At 51.3% G+C, this 5,768-nt stretch overlaps 1 non-coding gene across 1 annotated transcript; it reads right to left on the bottom strand.

Moving 5' to 3' along the window:
* Window positions 1-5,488: 5,488 nt before the first annotated feature.
* Window positions 5,489-5,560, bottom strand: TRNAG-UCC. Its single transcript has one exon. It is a non-coding gene; the product is annotated as a tRNA-Gly (tRNA).
* Window positions 5,561-5,768: the final 208 nt, after the last annotated feature.

The raw sequence follows: 5,768 nt of genomic DNA, 5'->3' as shown, positions 1-5,768 counted from the left end.
CAAAGCAGGGGGCCAAATTCCAGGGAAACAATGGACAAGCAGGGGGCCCTGGGCACATCCAGCCCTGGCTGTGAGATGTTCCCTCCCCTCTTTCTTTATGCCCCTGTTGTTATTTCATGGATGGTCTGGGATGGGGGAAAAGCTGAGTTCAATCCAGGTGGAGGGGGAAGAACCGTGAAAGTCTCAGGCCCCAACCCCTGCTACCAGGATCACTGAGGTGCTGGGAATCTGCATGGGAAAGGGACTGTGTGAATTGTCAAGGTGGGGAATGAAGAACAATCTACAACTAGATCCACCTCATTAATCACTGACACAGGCTAATCCTGCTGCAGATAGAAGGGAAACTGGGAGCGATTCTTTGCTGTTCAGCCATGGAAACAGTGACCCAATTGCACCACAGTGAATGTGCTGGGGAAAGCTGGACTTCACAGGCAGGTGGAAAGAGCAGATCCTAGAAACACCTGGAGCTTCCCACATCACTGCTGCCACCAGGGTCAGGTGTTGAGCGACTCACAGTGCCGCCCCCCCCGAAACATGACCTTCCAGTGGGGGTGGCAGCACCCCCCACCCAATGCAGGGGAGAGGGCTGAGTGTATCTCTGCACCCGGAGTCCAGGGCACCCACTCGCTCTGCCCCACACATAGAATCTGGCCCTGCTGCTGCAAAGTGACCCCTAAGAACCAGCAACCTCCAGGACAGCAGATTTGGCCTCAGAGCAGGGAATGTGTCCCCCATGCTGCTTTTAGGCCACTAGGTGCTCTGGAAACAGGAGGGCTCTGAGTGTAACCTATAGCACACATAGCCCATCTGGGGATGTAGCTCAGTGGTAGAGCACATGCTTTGCATGTATGAGGTCCTGGGTTCAATCTCCAGGTTCTTTTCACCCTTCTGCTTTGCTCATGCCCAGAGGGGATGTGGCCCACCAGACTCCCTGCAGGAATTTCAATCCTGCTCAGTGAGGGGCAAGTGCCAATTGCATGGAAGGTCTGGGGGGGTTTCTGCTCCTAAGTCTCCTCTGTACATTTAAGATTCCCACCCACTGTGGGATGGGAATGAGAAGGGCGAATCCTCCAGCACTGGGGGGGAAAGGTCCCATCTGCACAGAGTGAGAGGCAAAGACTAGACTTATTTCTTGTCTGGGCCCAATCTTTTCACCTGGCATAGCCCTTGTTCCAGCTCAGGTGGTAGCTGGGGGATGTCTCATGACTGCAGCCATGTTTGTTCAGTTCCACCCCCTTATACAGCTTTGGTACAAGGCAGGAATCTTTTGTCTCTCTCCTGAGGAAGAGCCCCAGGTTTAAGATGTGTCAAAGGGGTAGCCGTGTTAGTCTGGTTCTGTAGAAGCAGCAAAGAATCCTGTGGCACCTTATAGACTAACAGACGTTTTGCAGCATGAGCTTTCGTGGGTGAATACCCACTTCTTCGGATGCAAGGTTTAAGATGGATTCCTGTACCAGGTGACATGGTCACATGTCCCGTGAGACCCCCAAGCCTTCATTCTTCCTGGCCTGACTCACAGATGGTGCAGGACAGAGCCATCTACAGTCAATTGTCCTGGTTAATGGGAGCCATCAAGAGTCCAAACCACTATTAATGGCCCACACTTTGCATCATTACAACAGGACCTCAGAGTTATAGTTCATATTTCTAGTTTCAGATCCAAGAATGATCGGTTCATACAAATAGGATGAACACTCACAGTAGATTATAAGCTTTGTAATGATACCTTACAAGAGACCTTTTGCATGAAGCATAGTCCAGTCACTTTATATTCACACTCATTAGCATATTTTCATAAAATCCTATGGAGCGCAACTTCACAGCAGGGAAAGGGTTTTACTGCAGCACCTGGGAGCAGTTGAGTTTCATGTTCAGGCTGTGGTATGAGTTCCTCCAGGTTTCTCGTAAGCACACAGGGACCTTCGCGGGTGCTCTCGATACAGGAATGGCCCCAACACGATAAAGTGATGGGGATTGCATTATTTCTTTTTAATTCTTGTATTTCCAATGACAGTTCTGTATAACTGTGTTTTCTCCTGGATTTGATATTTAACTAAAGAAAGAGTAAGGCCTCAGGATGGAGGAGCAGGCTGGGGCTAGGACTGCTAAGAGAGCAAGAGTAGCAGGTTTTCTGTATTGTTTCCTGCCCTCATTTTCATGACTAATTTCTCTTCTGCATTAAATTTACCTTTTTTTACATGTGAACCTGACTAGTTCAGTTGGTAAAGCATCAGGCTTTTAATCTGAGGGTGTAGGGTTCAAGTCACTAGTCAGCCGAGAAGACAGTTCTCTGTGTAATATGCCCCCAAGATCTTTAGAAGGTGTCTTTGGAGGACTCTTCTTGACTTCAGCTTCTTCTTTTCAGGACATGGCCTTTCCCAGGAAGGGCCCTTTACTGCCTGAGACTGAAGGTGCTACTGCCTCACCTGTCCACTGGCCTCACAGTCTGGAGGAAGAAAGGCCTCTGGGCCTGCAGCAAAGTGCTGTGTGCTGACTTTTTGAGCAAATGCAGGGCTGGCCAGAGAGGCATGTTCCCACTGAGTCCTCCCTGCCAGAAAAAATTGTCCCCACAGACAGGGGCGGCTCCAGGCCCCAGCACACCAAGCGCGTGCTTGGGACAGCAAGCCACTGGGGGCGCTCTGCCAGTCGCCGCGAGGGTGGCAGGCAGGCTGCCTTCGGCGGCATGCCTGTGAAGGGTCCGCTGGTCCTGCGACTTCGGTGACCTCCCGCAGGCAAGCCACCAAAGGCAACCTGCCTGCCGTGCTTGGGGTGGCAAAATGCCTAGAGCCGCCCCTGCCCACAGAGTCCTCCCTGCTGGAAGTCTACAGTAATCAACAGGTGCTCTGCTGGTCCTATGGTGTAAGGGCCAGCACTCAGGATTTTGAATCCTGCAACCTGAGTTGAAATCTCGGTGGAATCTGAGAACAATTCCTGTGCCATAAACCCTGCTGGGTCTTCCAAGGCTCTGTCTTGCTTTCTCAAAGGCCATGAAAGCCACTAAAAAAGGGCTTTTTTTCCTGCTGATAATAGCTCACCTTAACTGATCACTCTCATTATAGTGTGTATGGCAACATCCAATTTTTCATGTTCTGTTTGTATACATATATATATATCTTCCTGCTGTATTTTCCACTGCATGCATCCAATGAAGTTGGTTTTAGCCCAGGAAAGCTTATGCTCAAATAAATTTGTTAGTTTCTAAGGTGCCAAAAGTACTTTGTTCTTTTGCAGATAAATTAATGGAGGTTAAGTCCATGAATGGCTATTAGCCAGGATGGGTAAGGAATGGTGCCCTAGCCTGTTTATCAGAGGGTGGAGATGGATGGCAGGAGAGAGATCACTTGCTCATTACCTGTTAGGTTCAGTTCCTCTGGGGCACCGGGCATTGGCCACTGTTGGCAGATAGGATGTGGGGTTGGATGGACCTTTGGTCTGACCCAATATGGTCATTCTTATGTTCTTAGGAAGGGAGGAGCAGAGCCTTGTGATAGAGTTTCTGTAGTGTAGTGGTTCTCACATTTACCTAACTCGTAAAAGGTCCCTGGTTCAAAGCCAGACAGAAACATGCTGCCTTAATTTTCCCAGCTCCTACTGGCCTGTCCCTGCTGTTGTAGGAGCAGCAGTGATTTCTATGCTCAAAAGGTCTGTTATACTTCCCCTGCTCCCACTTTTGTCTCCTCTCCCTCTCTGAATGCCTGTGAAGTGGTTTTCCCCCTCCCGCTCCCTCCTGGAATGCTCGTGGGATGAATGGGCTGGTTGAAGAGCAGAAGAGCTTCCAGGTAGACAAGGTGTCTGGGACACTAATTAGGCAGTGCTCACACAGCCAGAGCATGGACACTGCCCAAGGTGGAGTGTGACCCACCAGATGCAGCCAAGTCATCTCTAGTCGCAGGCCATGAGGTGCAGGCCCTTAAAAGGGGAAGGGGCCATGTGCTCAGGAGAGCACTCACAAGCTTGTACCTCCAGTGAATGCCCTTCGCCGGGACCGCCTGGCCAGTGGTTCTCTGCGTTGTATTTCATTGTGCCTCAGGGACACTTACCTTCATCGCACCGTCCATAGCTGCGCTGTGGGACACTTACCTTGCAGAATCCTGACATCTCCAGTGCTGTGCCTGTCCTGCGAGTGTGAGTGTGACACCCCCCCACATCTTCTTTTGAGCTTAGCTTTCAGTATAATAAATGTGCTGCTTTCTGCCAAACTCTGGTGGGTCATTAGTCCTCCCTTTGCTTACTAGCTGGCCCAATTTTGGGTAACACCTGCAATAACCCCAACCCCTGCAGGGCAGAGGATGGTGAAATGAGCTGAGAAAAAGCCTTAGCATCAGCAGGGATAAGCTAGAGGATCTTGGCCAGTCACCTTTTGAAGCCTTGTGGCTTGGTCTCCTCTGCCCTGGGAGGTTGGCCTATGGCGGCCGGCTTTTCCTGCTGGCCTCCTTTGTGTGACCTGCCAAAGGAGGGAGTGAGGCAGGAATGGGGCAAAAGAGGGAAGTCGAGCTGAGGAAGGCAGGGCAGAAGCTAAGCGCCTCAGTGCGACTAAGTGGGGTTAGTAGAGCGTCACCAGTCGCTCTGCAAAGCCTGGGGAGGTGCAGTTAGCTGCTGGGAGGTAGAATCTTGTGCCTGCCTCTTGGCTTCCCAGGGATGGCTACTTGCAGTGCAGGAGAAGAAGGATGGTTCTGGGTGAAAGGAAGACAAGCAAAGCTCTGGGAGGAAATGTGGGTGCGGGGTGCTGGCTCTGCGCTGGGGGAGGGGGTTGGGATGCAGGAGGGGTGGCGCTTAACCCGGGCGGTGCAGCTCCCAAAGTGACCGGTACACACAACCCTGCGGCAGCAGCTCCTAGGTGGGCAGGGCCAGGGGGTCTCCGTGTGCCGCTGCCTGCAGGCGCTGCCCCCAGAGCTCCCATTGGCTGAAGTTCCTGGCCAATGGGTGCTGCGGAGTTGGTACTCGGGGCAGGGGCAGTGCATGGAGACACCCCCCCCGCCCCAGGGGATTCTGGGATATGCCAACCACTTCTGGGAGTGGCACGGAGGGATGGAGGCAGAGTGGGCAGGGAGCCACCTCAGTGCAGCTGGCACATCTCTGCACACCCACGGAGGGAGGGGAGCAGAGGGCCTCCATGCACTGCCTGGGGTTGGGGCAGTGCACAGAGCTGCCTCCCCTCCCGGGTCTATTACAGGAGTGGGTGGGTGGAGTCTTTTGGCCTGCAAGGTGCAGCAGGTCGGACTAGATGATCACACTGGTCCCTTCTGACCTTAAAGGCTCTGAGTCTAAAAGGGAGAGGGAAGTAAAGAATTTTTAAAAAAAAAATAAACCAAACATTAACAATAAAAATACCAGGATAACTACAACAGCTCATTGTATAGTCCCGCCCCTTTCGTCCTTCCTTGTGTGTTGAATAACCTGCAGGACATTGATTCTCTCATTCCATTGATAAACTGATACAATGTGACTGAAATTAAACCAATTCCCAGGGGAGAAAACATCATAGCCCTGCATTGGCTGGGAATTGAACCCAGGTCAACTGCTTGGAAAGCAGCTATGCTCACCACTATACCACCAATGCATCTGGCAAAAGTGTTACTTATGCTTGCCCAATGAGGCTAGACCAGCATTGAGGAGATTTTCTTCGTGTTAAAATGTACTGATTCTCATCACTAAAAACCCACCTCCATCTTCACTTGGGTTTGAACCATCAGCCTTTCAATTAGCCACCAAAGTTGTTAATCACAGGGTGTCTCTACACTATGGGATTATTCCAATTTTACATAAAC

This window comes from Mauremys reevesii, linkage group 12 (genome assembly GCF_016161935.1).
Source record: "Mauremys reevesii isolate NIE-2019 linkage group 12, ASM1616193v1, whole genome shotgun sequence".
NCBI classification, from domain to species: domain Eukaryota; kingdom Metazoa; phylum Chordata; order Testudines; family Geoemydidae; genus Mauremys; species Mauremys reevesii.
The sequence above is the reverse complement of the archived record's forward strand: the minus strand, read 5'-3'. Positions and strand labels throughout refer to the sequence as shown.